This window comes from Cydia amplana, chromosome 4, assembly GCF_948474715.1.
Source record: "Cydia amplana chromosome 4, ilCydAmpl1.1, whole genome shotgun sequence".
NCBI lineage: Eukaryota > Metazoa > Arthropoda > Insecta > Lepidoptera > Tortricidae > Cydia > Cydia amplana.
The window spans coordinates 12,902,607-12,918,724 of NC_086072.1; positions in this window are offsets into that span (position 1 = coordinate 12,902,607).

Here is a 16,118-nt window from a genome sequence, read left to right on the forward strand (position 1 = left end):
AGAGGGATTGTCTTTTAAATTATACCATACTTTCTTACTACAATAGAGTATGGTAAAGTTACCTTCTGATGGTAAAGTTGCAAGTTTTGACGGTAATGAAAAACAAAGCAACAAGTGCGTAAACGTAATTTTAATTGAGTACTTTCCTCTACTTCAAATAAATTGTTTCTATTTAATAAATCGGATTGAAATGTAAAAAGTATGTGAGCTAACCGTGACGTCATTGTACACGTTTTCATATAATTTCCATATTAATAATAATAAATTTAATTTATTCAAGTAACATGACTCATATAATTTGTTAGTATACAATATTAATTCTTAACTCTAATGTTAGTTCCTAATTAATAAATTAAACATAAAATATTAGGAAATCGTTATGACAGTTCTAAAAAAGTAGCTAATTTGACTAGTAGGAAAGTAGCCAATTATTTGTTAAAACATGTTGTAGATTTGTGGCATCTTGAGTTACACATGACATTATGTTTTTTACAGGCACATCTATTTGTTTTGCATTGTACTTTGGACTTTTCACAGGAACACTTCTTGAACCCCTGACCTCCAAATACAGATAACTTAGCTGCAATTTCACGTAGACTGTACTTTGTAGAGGGAACTGCTGCAGTAAATGACGTTGTGGTTGGCTGATGTGCGTTTCTAGGCAGCCAGTCTTTTATGGTGCCGACAGATGTGCCGATTTGGTACAGATTATTTTTAATATTTAAAACAATCCCCGGTACATTACTTCCATCTAATGGACCTCTGTCTACCTTAGGGACGTCCACCAACACGCTTGATTTGATTAGCAACTCTTTGAATTTGTGCAGAGAAGTATCTTTCATTTTTTCAGCCGATATTTTCAAAAATATTGCCGCATTTTCCCTCTCAGCTCTAAAAGAAAGCAATTCTTTTTGGCATAATTGGCATTTAACGACTGAGCCATAACCTTCCTCTCCAACAGTACTTCCACATATTGCATGCACTGGATTTTCACAAATATCGTACGTGTGAGCTCCAGTACATTCTATTTCACAAACTATGCAAAATATTTTTTTTTTCAGTGTTGTCTGCTCCGCTGTCTGAAACCATGGACGTTACTATTTTCTTACCGTTGATTGCAACTTCAGCTGTTGTTAGATTATTCGAAGTTGAAGCCGTGTGATTATTTAATTGAACTGCTGGGAGATCATCATCATCATCATCGTAGTTGTCGAAGTTATTGATAGGTGTGTTTTTCGTGAATGATTGTAAATCGTTTAATGTTATAAGTTCGTCGTCGTTATCAGCTGTTATTGCGTTCTGTGATACTAAGTCCTGATTGTGATTCGTATATGTTGCTGGTGAGAGTGGCGAGTCCTCTGGTGTTGAAACAGCACATCCAGCTGCTGCAGTAAGGTTGTTATTCTGCTGTTTGAGAATTAGATCCAGATCTTCTTCATTAATAAGCTTGTCAAGCAACTCTTTCGGTATATGAGTAGATTCCAGCCCAGTTTTTGGTTCGAATAACGCCTTATAGGGTGTTCGTTTTATAGTGCGATGGAAGGAAGAATTTTTTTGGAACTGCACAAAATAACAACCTACCGACCAATGTTGAGATGAATTGTCCGTTAACCAAGCACGTAACATGGTTTCAACATCTGCGTTGGATCTCTCCACGGACCCTTGACTGGCCGGATGTCTAGGCCGACCGTTTACTATTTTACAAGATGGCCACAGGTTCGTCAGTTCTTGTATAATGGAAGCCGTGAACTCGCGACCATTGTCGCTCTGAAGTATATGTGGACAACCTACTTCCAAGAATATTTTTAGCAGCTGCAGCGCCACTTCAGCGGCTCTTTTCGAAAGCAACGGCCGTAAGAAACTAAATTTCGTTGCATGGTCTTGGTAGTGCAACAGCCACTTAAAATTTCTATCGGGCGTTGACTGGAAGTCAACTAAATCGACTTGACCTCGAATATTAAAGTCACCAGATGTAATGGAGTTCACAACAATTCCTTTTCTTGGAAATCGCTTTTTGGTTTGACAGACCGTACACAATTTCAAAAGCTCCAGTACTATCGAAGTAGGTATAAAGTACCTCGATTTTAAATAATGCAGCATTTTATCTCTCCCTCCATGTCCAGTAAACTGATGACTTTTTTTAAGTATGTCATAAAATTCATCCACAGCAACCACTATCACAACGGGGTCAGAAACTGACTTTCTCTTTATAATCAAATATTTTTCAGTACCAACCTCCATGAGATCGTATTTATTTCCGTAATACTACTGTTTATTTGTCCGTGGTGCTTTTAATACTGGAGCTAATTTAAATTGTTCGATAGCCCTGATAGCTTCTTCAATCCTTTCACGAGTCCATAGGGGTTTTTCTTTACCTTGCCTCTCATTATAACACGCACTAATAGTTTCATTAAACTGTTTTTCACACACAAATTGATTTTCACGAGCGCCCGAAGCCATTTTCTATAAAACGTATATTTTCTATAGAAACCGCGCGTAAAATTACTGACGTAATGTTTGTTTACTTGCCGCTATTGCACTGGGCACGTGCGTCTGAGCCGAGCCGGCCGGGCCGGGGAGACAGTAGGTAATCTACAGACTAACGATAGTAACGATGTTTGCCGAAGGAGTGTGTGTGGTAGAATGTAGAATGCTCTGGGTAGCCGTATCCTTTACTGTTTTGTGCGAACATGTGCATCACCACTACGTCCTGCTAACGGTACGCTGTACTGTACGGTGCCAAGAGCTTCCCACGCAACTAAACTACGCTAAATTACACAATAATAAAATACAATGATTCTGCCGTTAGGCTTAAAACACAAGGATAATAGACCCTAATAAACTAATACAATAACGTTACAGGAACTTAATGAATACAAAGGCCACGCGTAGCGGTCGGAGCTTAGGTATGCATTGCAATAATAACAAAGTGCACTTTTATGGCCAGACAATATTGCCGTTACGGGACCGGCCTACAAGACATAACTGTTATTTTTAGCTTTACTTATTAATACTATATAGGTATTCTATACATATATATTCTAATGCTACATATAACTTAATCACTTAATCTAGTCAGAGATTTGATCAAATCGCTTAACTGTATTAGAATAAACTGTTGTATTCTGTACTGACTGTACAACTTGCTTTCGTCATTTCACTAAACCGTTCAGAGATTTAATCAAATCACCATTATACCATCTTCCAGTTGAGACTTTATCATTTCACTAAACCTGTTTAGCGAAATGATAAAACTAGTTGACTTTTTAAGTTCGTTTCGTCAACTTACTGTCGTTGTTAGGGATTTTGTCAAATTCCTAAACAAATCTAGTGAAATGAAAAAGCGTTTCGCGTTTGTTGGCCGATTTTGTCTTTTCACTAAACAGAGTCAGTGATTTAGTCAAATGACTGAATTTTTCTAGGGAAATGATGATATGGATTCGCCATTTTAACATCCTGCGTGATTTGATCATATCCCTTAGAGATTTGTTCAAATCTCTGTTTTGATCATTTCCCTGCGACATATATATCACAAATTGAAAAATGTTCTTACATTCCGTAATTAATGTATTTTTTCTTTTCACAATACAATAACGAGTGGTTTTGGCAATGAGCTTTGGCCAAATTTATCATAATAGCGTCATAGACTCGCAGGTTTCATTTTATTGCCTTTTCTTAGCTTTTAATATCAAGTATTATTTTTATAGTTGTCATCATAATTAACTTTAATAAGAGCTTTAATTTTACTCTTAACCAAATGAACCAAAAAAAAAATTGAAGTAATATTTTTCGCGGTAAGGATGAAAAAAGCTCTTAAAATTACAATACTAACAAGTTTGGATTGACACTATAAATAGAATGGCCCATTTATTACATTATGAAAGATAAATAGAATTATTCCTGGCATTATAAGAAACTCGGGAGTTTCTATACTTTTTGACACCATTATACTTCACTACAATGGTTTAATAAAACCGTAAGTTAAACTGTTAGCTATAAAACTATTTTGGCTGGTGCGAGCCAAGTAAATGGGTTAATGAAGGGGAAAATGACGTCATCCATCTTAGTTGGATTCCTCTTAGCATCCCTACGCCGTGCCGCGCTTAATTCACTTCATTATTCCTTTTTTGCTTTATTTCATTATGCAAAAACCTCGAGAACAAGTTAAATATGCTTTGTTTATTTCGTTAATTTATGAATAATTGAAAAATACATGATTATTTGCTTAGATTCGTACTCTATACCTACATACGAGTATAACTCGTAGAAACTAATATTTGTATACCGGGTGCTTCCTGTAACAGGAGCAATAAATTAAACTGTAGTCTGTACTCCTCAAACTGACTAACATTTCTTCAGCAACTTTTAATCATTACGAATCCTTTAGACTTCCTCTTTTTCATACAAAATAAATATTGCCTTCAATGTACGCTGACATCAGTGTGTTTGACGTTGCTTGTCACGCTTTAAACATAACAAAATTAGCAATACATTGCGTCTTAGAATAAACTTAAAAGTGTAATAAAAATCAAAACCTGAGTTATTTTCAAAAGTTGCTGAACAAATGTTGGTCAGTTTGAGGAGTACAGCTTACAGTTTAATTTATTGCTCCTGTTACAAGAAGCACTCTGTATACTAATATTTGTCACACTATTACAATAAACCAATGAGTATAATGCAAATACAGGAATGCCACTTCATGTTTTCAGACTAACGGAATATTTATTCTATATTGTATGATGATATTTAACTCACATATAAGAATTTAAAAATAGGTACTTTAATCCTTACCTAACATCAGCGACCTATTTATATACACAAGAGTCTAAAACCATCAATACATAATTTATTTTTTGTCGAAACTCTGGCATCATAGTACCTACTACAAACAACAGTAAAGGAACTCAAATACGAAAAAGTTAAATCTCTTAATTTGACTTGTTATTACAGCCATTCCTATTTCTGCCAAAATTTCTATAGTGTACCTACATTTAGCTGTACTATGTAATTAATAAAATAAATAGTTAAATACTTATTTAGAAACAAATTTATATATATAAGGTATATTATTCAAATTTAAACAAGATAGATCTATGTATCGATTCGATTTAACATCGAGTGAATTTTGTGATATTTGTGATAGCGCTAGTTCTAAAATGGAAACTAAAATACCACAAATCGGCCTAAGCAACGGGAATAATACTGTTTATTAAAGCAGATTTCGCTCTATTTTGCAAAACAAAATTAAAATAATTCCTGTGAATTTTTAATTTCGTCTCAAATGTAATTACTGCTTAAAATCTGCCTGTGCGCACTATGCCAACGCCTGCGACCGTTATCTCCGAAACCAAGCGGTCTTTATTTTTCATTGTCTCGCCGAATGTGGGCTCGGCGCCGAGACTGTACAGTAAATACCTAAAATCACTACCCTGCTCGTTCCGAACGCAATAAAATACGCTCAGCGTTCGGCTAAACCTACGTTATTTACATACATATGAAGGGTGTGCACATCTACGCGACGCGCTGGCAAATCGGTCGCATACGGACTCTGCAAACTACATATTTCGAGTTTCGGGCGTATTCGGATTCAGAAAATGATTTTAACACGATGTTGGTCAGCATTCAGATAAGTGCACGTGAGAAGCAAAGAAATTATTATCTAATTGATTAACTTTTTTAATGAAGTGTCATGCAACAAAGTTTGTTGCAAAAGTCTGAACTGTTTGTTGAACAAACAGTTCAGACTTTTGTATTGTTAAGGACATAAATTATTTTACAAATAGTAATGCAAAATATAAATAGAGTGCGCTAATAAATAAATAATTTTCATATGCATTTGTGACAAACCAGATTATATTCTGATGAATTCAAATTACGGCCGTCTATATTAGGTATGCTTATTTAGATAAATGAAATTGGAGACATTACATTCATGTACTCGTGTTGTTTTGTTAAATTAAGCCCCGACTTTACCACGTTATTGTTGTATTTTCGAGTATTTTTCGTGCTATTTTTTGATAGTAATAAAATTAAAATAATCTTCATTGCCGTTGTTTAATCATTTTATTTTCATGCAAAAACTGCCAGAATAACATTTTTGCTTCGTTCTTGCTGTTCTTTATGAACCTCATTTAGCGGAATAGATGTTATTTTAAAATTTTGCTGGTTTTTCCGCCCAAGGCACTGCAGTAGTAGAAAAGTCAATTATTACGGACAAGCTACTGGCCATTGCATACCTGCCTTAGATTCAGCATTATGAAGCATTTACTAAGACATACGGTCATGAAAAATATACTTACTCGTAGTATATTTTTATAATTATAACTTATAAGTGACTATACTTGTTAAGGTTGTGTGAATAGTACCTTTCAGTCAAATCCTACAATTTACAATAGGTACTATTCAATTTTAGAAAATCAAATGGAATTAGTATGGTTTTAAAATACAACGAAACGAAACAGTTTCAAATTTAATTTTCATTCAGGGTAATTATTACTAAAACATTGCGACTAGTGGTTAAACCTATAACATTTTTATGAATGCTTGAATACCTCTCAGTACGAAAAAACCTATGTAAGTATAGGTTTTTTTAATATTTATATTTACGGTGTGTAATTGATTTTGTAGTTAAGCTTATTTTGGTCCATCTATGTTTGAGTAAATTAATATCGGCTGCAACCATGCACACACGAGATACATATAGCTATACTCGTATCATAAGCACTCTATAAGACTGTACTGGATTACTGCACCCACAAAGCGATATTGAGCCTCAAAGGTGTTATAGTTAATCTTTTGACAATCGATGTACAACATTAAAGAGATTACAAAAATAGTTATACAATATACCTATTGTACGGGTTTATCTTGCGAAAATCGAATCGACGAATACATACCTACACAAGCGTCTAATCTGCCCAATATGCAATAAACGTAGGTATGTGACGTACTTAATACGATAAACAATTCATTGAGTTTCAAAATAAATATAAGTTGATATGCCTCGTAATTAAAAAACAACGGGTTGCACTCCGGAGTGCCGGCAGAAGTGAAAACTCAATGACTAGTGCAAAATGTCTGCAGCACTATGTACAATTGAGGTTAACGCCATCTAGTGGTATTTCGTCGCATTACTTGAAACCTCTAAACACATAACTGTTAGTACTCGAGTTATGACCATGACAAAAATAATAACTAATCAATTTATTACCATTGTAATTTTAATTTAATGATTTAACAATATAAATGTATTTTCTGATGTTGACATGTAATATTTTAAGAATATTATCAATAAATGAGTATGAGTATATTAACCTGTCGAATCCCACGATATGACGTCACCATAAGCGTTCTGGCTCATATATGAGCCGTGGGAGCTGACAGATTAATACCAGTTAGAGGGAAACTCACTAGATGGCATTTAAATCAATAAAGAAAAACTCAATGACGTAACAGTTTTTCGACCAGGTCACGTGTCCGTCTTACAGTCACGTGCCCGTCTTACGGTCACGTGATCTGTCGCGAGTTTAACATTTTTTCCCCACCTCAAAAAGTGCACAGCGCCGCTAAAGAAGTTTTCACTTCAAAAATCCGCATGTAAGATTTGATCGAATACGAGACTATTCCAGATTATTTTTTAAAGATTTAAACAATACGACTTCATACAGGTATTAAGTTGTATTATTACGTAAGTCATTGAAACAATTATATTATTTATACCTACTCACAATTACGTTACAGATGTTATCGAATATGAGTAATATGACAGTTCTGTTTGACACTGCTAAGGCAGTCGTGGTTAGACTACATGTTTATTAAATTTTAGAATACAAGTTTCAATTGCTCTTTTTTGCTACTTAAAATAAAATAACCCCGTTATAAAACGATTTAACTCACCGAGCAAGCAATTTGACTTTAACTTATTCTATTTCATTTCTTGTTCTTTCGTGCCGCGAAAGCCAGGAGCGAAAGATAATGCTCCGGCGATTCTAGCAGTGTTCTATGTACACAGATGTGTATATTAATAGACGTCGCATAGACCGCGATTTAAATCGAAACGCTCTCTTTCTTGTAAGATGTACGTATTTTAAATCGATTCTTTCTTTATTCATTTAAATAAGCATTAAAATACAAATCTAGTAAGACAAATGTAAAAAAAAAAAACTAAAAAAAAACATTTTAGAGTTAAGATCTAAATTACTTTTTTATTCGACATAAGATCATAAGTCATTTATTCATAAAGCTCATTTACACGTTATATATAAATAGAATATATTTACAATATGCCGTTAACAATAAATAAACTCAATTTGAAATAAATATAGTATCACATTATTTTAATAATATAAAAATAAGCATTACTTGACATCCTTTTATGAAAATTAAGGTACCTACTCGTCATAATCATAAAACGGGTGCTAAACAACATAGGATAAATAGTAAATCGCGTCCGTCTATTTTTCGATTTATCAATCCGAATACCATCACGCCCATGCCTACACGACCATTTAGGTTCTATGTAAGGTTTAAGGTTGAAACCTCTGCCAACGACAATGGTGCGGCATCTAGATATATATCCGTGTTCTATGCTCGATATTGCTAATCCGATTTCTAGTCGTACACGTTCGTCCACTCGGAATATCCGTACAAAGAACTTCCATTTAACTGGCAAAAAATCCTTAAACCGTTTCACCTTAACGCCCCGCCCGGTGTTGGGATTCAGGTGCTAATACAATATTAGCTAGGTACCTGGATTTCGACACTGGGGCACAGAATAAATAATAGTACTAGGTACAGAACACTCACTCTCTAACAAAACGCGTCTGTTACGATCAGCACAGATATGGCCGCTAAGTGGCGACAGCGCCACGCCCGGCTTATGGCTTTCCCTAAAATTGGTGTGGAACGGATGTAGGTACTTTTAGCTACCTGTAGCAAAGCCACGAAATCGCGGAGTGAGCCACGCCTGACTGGGGGCCCGATTCGGATTTTGAAATAGACATCTATTAGATATCTTTTAGACATCACCAAGATACGATAACGATATGTTTAAGATCTAACCTATCAAATTTGACATTTGCGCGATTCTGGAGATACTCTTGAACGATTTCCACAGGATATGACTTAGAGATCTAATTCACATCTAATAGATATCTAACGTAAAAGTGACATTGGTTGTCCGAATTGCGCTGCAAAAGAGAACTAGTTGATATCTAAACTATAACGTATCTAGAATGGATCTAGTATGTGTCGTCTCTTGTGAATATCTTGAAGTTCGAATACGGCAGTGGCTGTGAACGGTAAATGAGACCTGATTTTTCAGCGGCTGTAAACTTAAAGGCAATTTTTATCCTTTTAAGACCCAGAAGCATTTGTTTTGTTTTTGAATTTGGAACCCTTAGTTAGGTACTCAATGAAAGTTCAATAGTAGTTTGTGTTACAAGGGATCAAAATGATATATTTCCGTCAAGTGTCACGAATAACGTGAATGTAAAATAGTTAACGCTCACAAAGTTATTTGCCGCCTTAGGATACCTTTATTTTATACCTACTTACGCTCATTGAATAATAAAAGTATTTGTATTTATAGTAAACAAATACTTATATTTTGTAACCTACTATTAATTTTGACTTATACTCTCATACGTTTAATAATAAAATAACTATTTCTTTCTTCAACGCACAGACAGATATCCTACGCTGTGATAGGTATTTTATATATACGTACGACCGACCGGTCCCGGCCGCTGGTCACCTCGCCCTTCCGTCGCGCACCGCGGGAGTCCCCGCGCTCGCGGGCGCCGCGGGTCGCGGCATTCCGCTCCCAGCATTGCTACGCACAGGCTGCGTCCCTTTATATTAAATCCTGTCCGCGGAGCGATCGCTACTGCGCGGACGTGTTTTATATTTAATTAAAAATTAAATTATTCCTTAAAATCAGTGAATCCCATATTGGGTAAGTGTTGCATTAATCATTTTAACCTGCCTAAGTTGTTTTAGCCAATTGATGTAACGTAGCAACCGAGAAATACCGCTAGCTGTAACCTTTGGACTTTCTTTGTCTAGATTGTACACGTGTTAATATTCGAGGCTATCCATACATTTCATTTAAATTTCTTCATGTTTAATAGTGGGAATTATTTGTATTGATTAATGTGAATCAGTAGTGCTGTAGAAATAATACTAATTTCATAATTTTAGACCATAAGCTTTTCTCCTGCATAAAAGGGCTGTTTGTTTCTTCTATCCTTACATTTCTATTTCTTTCTTTTCCGCTTTTTCTTCGCAAGATGATTTTGCCCGATTTAATTGCGTATTGCTTTTGCTTATAAATAATACCTAAGATGTGCTACAGCGCTTGTTATTAGAACATAAAAGATATCTGCTTAATTCGCAACACATTTAGGCGTTGTTTATAAGGAAAGGTTCGCTTAACCATAAATATAATCACTATTTTACTGTGCTGCACCGATTTCCTCTTGTAATGTTACGAGTATCTGATATTGCTACAACCTAATACTAGCGTTATCTGCGGGTTTGCTTGCGCAATTTATTTTCAAACCGCTATTTTAATTATATTAGTACCTTGTCTTGCCATACTGTGGTATAGTTGTACCAGTATCTGATGCTCGTTTCACCGCACCGCTTTCTCATGTACCTGGACTGCCCATCACACTCAATGATTGCTTCATTGTAAATAAATACCCACCCTTGTTAGTGCTAGCGTGTGATGGTTACCAGTCCAGGGCGAATATTGAACACAGGCCTAATTTTACTATTGGACGCGTTCCAGGAACTCCCTACGGGGTTGGCATTTTTGCCACCATGACCTTGGGCTTGATGAAGCCTTAAGCGCTACCTCCGACGGCTCAGCTACCGTCGTGAGCTACCTCCGTGTCGACCTTGGGCGACCTTGACCTTGGCTGCGCCTCGTCTCTTGGCCTTAAGTCAAACTCCACCACGCTACGCACATCCGAGGGACGTGGGGTATTGTACTAGAAGACCGGCCAACTCTCTAGTAGACAGACCCAGAATCTAGGCTTCGAACCCACTCTTGTTCTAGTATAATTATTAGCCTTAACTTATTAAATAACTCTTACTTTACTACTTTAAGCTAAAAACTTAATTGCTAGACTCAAACTTAATCTAAACTTAACACCTACAACTTACTTCTAGAAAATTTAACCTTATCTTTAAACTTAAACGAGATAGTGTATATTAGTATTAGGGTAAATTAAATAAATTGTTATTAAGATTTAAATATTCTTGATTATTTACGTCCCAACAATATCTCCCCAGGTAATATACGGTTAGGTGATATTTTTAGGTGACAGTTTGGCGCCCAACTGTTTTGTTTTAGATTTTGGGTCTACCTGAGGGTTGGTAAGTTTTCTTTTTATCAGCATTATTGGTGTTGGTGTGTGCATGTCGCAGATTAGTAAATACGTAGTTATATAAGGTGTCATTATTTTAGTTAAGGATTATTAAATCGCTGTAATTTCATAGTCTCATTTCCTAGTATTTATCACGCTCACTATATACTAAATCTGATTTTTGCAATACTTACCTACACTTATATAGTAAAAAAAAAAAAAAAACAGAATGTTTCGCCCAATTAAGTACTTACAGTTGACTAAGTCAGAATTAATTTACGAGGTAAAAATACGGGCAGAGGAGCCTAAGGATAAGGTGGAGGAGTTAAGGCAGCAAATATCTAAGCTTGCGATTAGGTATCCAGCAGAGGATATTCTCGATTCTTGTTATGAGTTTGATGATGATATCGCCGGTATAAAACACACTTTAGCTAAAGCGGCAATTAACGTAGCTTGTCTCAAACAAGACCCCCATCAAAAGAATTTACTCGAACGTACCCAAACTTACCTTAACCACATTTATCACAGGCTTAATCGAATTAGTCTACTTGAAGCTGCACCTGAAAAATCAGCCTTGCTACACGAGACACAGCAGTTCTATAACGAACAATGTTCGTCCCTTCAGGAAATCTTGGCATTATTACCTCAGGTTGTCACTCAACCTGCTTCTATCAAATGCAATACAGCCCAAGTTACTCCTAGCTTTTCAGCCCAAGGTAACTTAACTGACGATTCCAACGAACTTCCCACTGACGCTGAAGCCTCAAATGCAGACGGTATAAATAATTATAATATTAAGGTTACTTGTGACCGCGGTCTAAGCTCAGATATATCTAAACTCAAATATGACGGCAAGTCTTGTGTTCGAGCTTTTATTGCACGCGCTAAAGAGTTCCGCCTTGCTAAAGATGTTAATGATAAGAAGATGCTTTCATTGGCTACAGAAATATTTACCGGGGATGCCTTACACTGGTATCGCAGTGTTAAGGACTCTGTTCATTCCTGGGAGGACTTGTTGATTATGCTAAAAAGTGATTTCGATGCAGCCAATTTTGATTATCTCATGCGTAGGGAAATTAGTAATCGTAGCCAGGGTCCTACGGAGTCAATCACTGTTTACCTAGCGATCATGCATGGCATGTTTAGTAGATTAGACACAATGCCCAGTGAAAAAGAACGCCTTGAGATTATTTTGCATAACATACGCCCTTGTTACTCGAGCGTTCTTGCTACTTGTCCCAACTTAAGCTCGCTTGCAGACTTGCGCACCCTTTGTAGGAACTACGAACAAATTAAAGCTCGGTCAGACAATTTTAAAGAACCACCTGCGGTTACTTCAACTACACTAGCTCCGGAGTACTCCTACCAGCCTAGGAAGGACATTACAAAGAGTAGCCCAAGGGCCGGCCCTACTAACTACCAGACCCAGCCCACTGCAAGCTACTCACAAGCATTCGCTAAACCTAGCTTCAATAAAACGCTTAACGTTTCAGCTGTTACAGACAACAAGTACTGCTACCGTTGCCGTGTAAATACGCATTCAATGAGGGAATGTACAGCAGAGCGTACTATAATCTGTTTTAAGTGTGGCCTTCAAGGTTACCGTTTTCCTGACTGCCCGCAGTGCAATCCCTCAAAGAAGAAGGAAACTAGTGCCATCGAATCGTCTGTCGAAACGGTTCCAAAAAACGGATAGATGAAAATTGTTGCACACCACGACACGAGAATTCAGATTGGAAAAATTGGCTCGTGACCATTCGTCATTTCTTTAACACTTATAAGGTTGCAACAATTTTCAATTCAAAACCCACGGTCGATCCTCGACCATTCATTAAAGTAACTATTACTCCTGAGCTTGAAATGTACGGCCTCTTAGATTCCGGGTCCGCTTTAACTATTATTAGTAACGAAACTTATTTGCATCTCTCTAAAACTAATTCAGACATAAAGTTACTACCTAACGTAACAAACATTACTGCAGAAGGTGGCAACAAGTTACACTGTCTCGGTTATGTACCATTACCCGTTAGTTTCAACAACAAAACCCATGTATTGAAGGTACATGTAATTGTTAATTTAGAAAATTCTCTCATCCTCGGCATTGACTTTTGGAAAGCATTCAAACTTCTGCCTAAATTGCTAGACAACATTGATTATCTTTCCCCTAATGAATCTAGGTCTACTGAAATAGCTTCTATCCGTCAGGATATACACCTGCATTCATACAATAACCTTGAACCCTCGCAAAATCTAGTGGCAGATGAAATAATTACACGTTTTAATGACATTTCGTTCGAGAAAAAGGGCCTTGGTAGAACATCGTTAATAACCCATCGTATAGATACTGGGAATGCGGAACCCATCAAGCAAAGATATTACCGATTGTCGCCTGAAAAGAAACGGATTATTGCTGAACAGGTCGATGAAATGTTGTCGTTAGGAGTTATTTCTCCTTGTGAAAGCCCTTGGTCTTCTCCAGTTTTAGTTGTACGTAAGAAGGACGGTAAGCCGCGCTTTTGTTTAGATAGTCGAAAACTAAATGCGGTCACAAAGAAAGATGCTTATGGTTTACCCTATGTCACAGAGATCCTAGACAATTTAAAGAACGCGAGGTTTTTGACTAGTATTGACCTCTCTAAGGCATTTTGGCAAATACCTATCCACGGGGCAGATAGGGAAAAAACTTCATTTTTCGCACCAGGTCGTGGAACCTTTATGTTTAACGTCACAGCTTTTGGTCTCACTAATGCTCCGGCAACGCAGCAAAGATTAGTAGATTCCCTCTTTATGCCAGACTTTGAGCTTAAGGTCTTTTGTTATCTAGATGACATCATCGTCATAAGCGAAACTTTTGAAGAACATGTCTCTATCCTTGGGCGTGTCCTTGATAAACTTAAGAACGCTAATCTTACTATTAATGCTGAAAAGAGTAGATTCTTTAGGGACTCTTTAACATACCTTGGTTACGTTGTCGATCAACAAGGCCTGCGGACGGATCCAGACAAAGTCTTAGCTATGGTAAACTATCCGGTTCCAACTAGTAAAAAGGAAGTAAGAAGCTTTTTAGGTGCTGCTTCCTGGTACCGGCGTTTTATACCCAATTTTAGCACCATAGCAGGGCCTCTCAATAAACTTACATCAACTAAGAAGTCGTCACCACCCTTTGAGTGGACGACTGATGCGGCTGCCGCTTTTGAAACACTGAAAAAATGCCTCGCCCAGGCACCTGTCCTAGCTTGTCCTGATTTTAACCATCCTTTTGAAGTCCACACGGATGCCAGTAATTATGGCATTGGCGCTATGCTGTGTCAATCTATAGGTGGTGAGGAGCACCCGGTTGCTTTCATGAGCCGAACACTTACAGGTCCTGAAAAAAATTATAGCGTAACGGAAAGAGAGGCCCTTGCTGTGATTACAGCCCTTGAGCACTGGCGGTGCTACCTAGAGAACGGACGTACTTTTACGGTCTTTACTGATCATTCTGCGCTCAAATGGTTTCTCTCCTTGACAAACCCTACAGGCCGCCTAGCCAGATGGGGTGTTAGGTTATCAGCTTTTGACTGTATTATTAAGCATAGGAAGGGCAAAGACAATGTAATACCAGATAGTTTATCTAGATGCGTCGTAGCTGCTGTAACAGCCTCTACTACCCCACCTGCCACTACTGATAACTGGTACTTGGGCATCTTCAGAGGTTGTTTAAACTCTCCGGCCAGTTATCCGAACTATATAGTAGAAGGAAATAGATTGTACAGACTTATGAAAAACAAAAATCCTCTTATCTCTGAGTTCAATTGGAAGGAGGTCCTTTATTCGGAACAACGTGTAGATGCGCTGTCTAAGTGTCATAGCGAACCAACTGCTGGTCATTTCGGGGTTTTCAAGACATACAAACGCGTCAGTCTTTCTTATTACTGGCCCAAAATGTACGTGGATGTTGTCAATTATGTCGCTAATTGCGAGGTCTGCCTTGCTCATAAAGACCCTACGCACGGAACCCTTGGTAAAATGGGCAGGCCTAAAGACTGCCGCAGGCCCTGGCAAGTTATTTCCGTAGATTTAGTTGGACCTTTGCCTACTAGTAGGAAACAAAACAGTTACATCTTCGTAGTAATGTGTTGTTTCTCAAAGTACTGCCTCATATTTCCTTTGCGTCGTGCTACTGCTGAGGCTACGTCTAAAATACTCGAGGACAACGTGATCCTAGTACACGGGGTACCTCAAACTATTATTTTAGACAACGGGTGTCAGTTTGCTAGTCGGGAAATGGATAATTTATTTAAAAGGTATAAAATACCAAATGTCCACTTCACTCCAAAGTACACACCCCAAATTAACTCGGTTGAAAGGTACAATAAAACTATTGTCACCGCTTTATCAACATTTGTGGGAGAAGATCAGAGAGCATGGGACGTGAACCTTCCAAAAATTCAGTTCGCGATTAATACTTCTACAAATGAAGTAACTGGCCAAACTCCAGCGCTTCTCGTGTATGGTCGTCAACTTATTACGTGCGGGTCGCATTACATAGATAATGACAACCCAAACGAGTTGATATTTGCTCCCAGAGAACCATACGCGGAAAATCTTGGCCATTTAGCCGTAATGTTTGATCGTGTACAGACTACCTTATGGCGAAGTCAACAAAAGAATGCTGCACGGTACAATACTAGACGCAAAGATGTCGAATTTCAAGTCGGGGACATAGTTTTTAAGCGTAATTATTTCCAAAGTGACAAGGGCGCT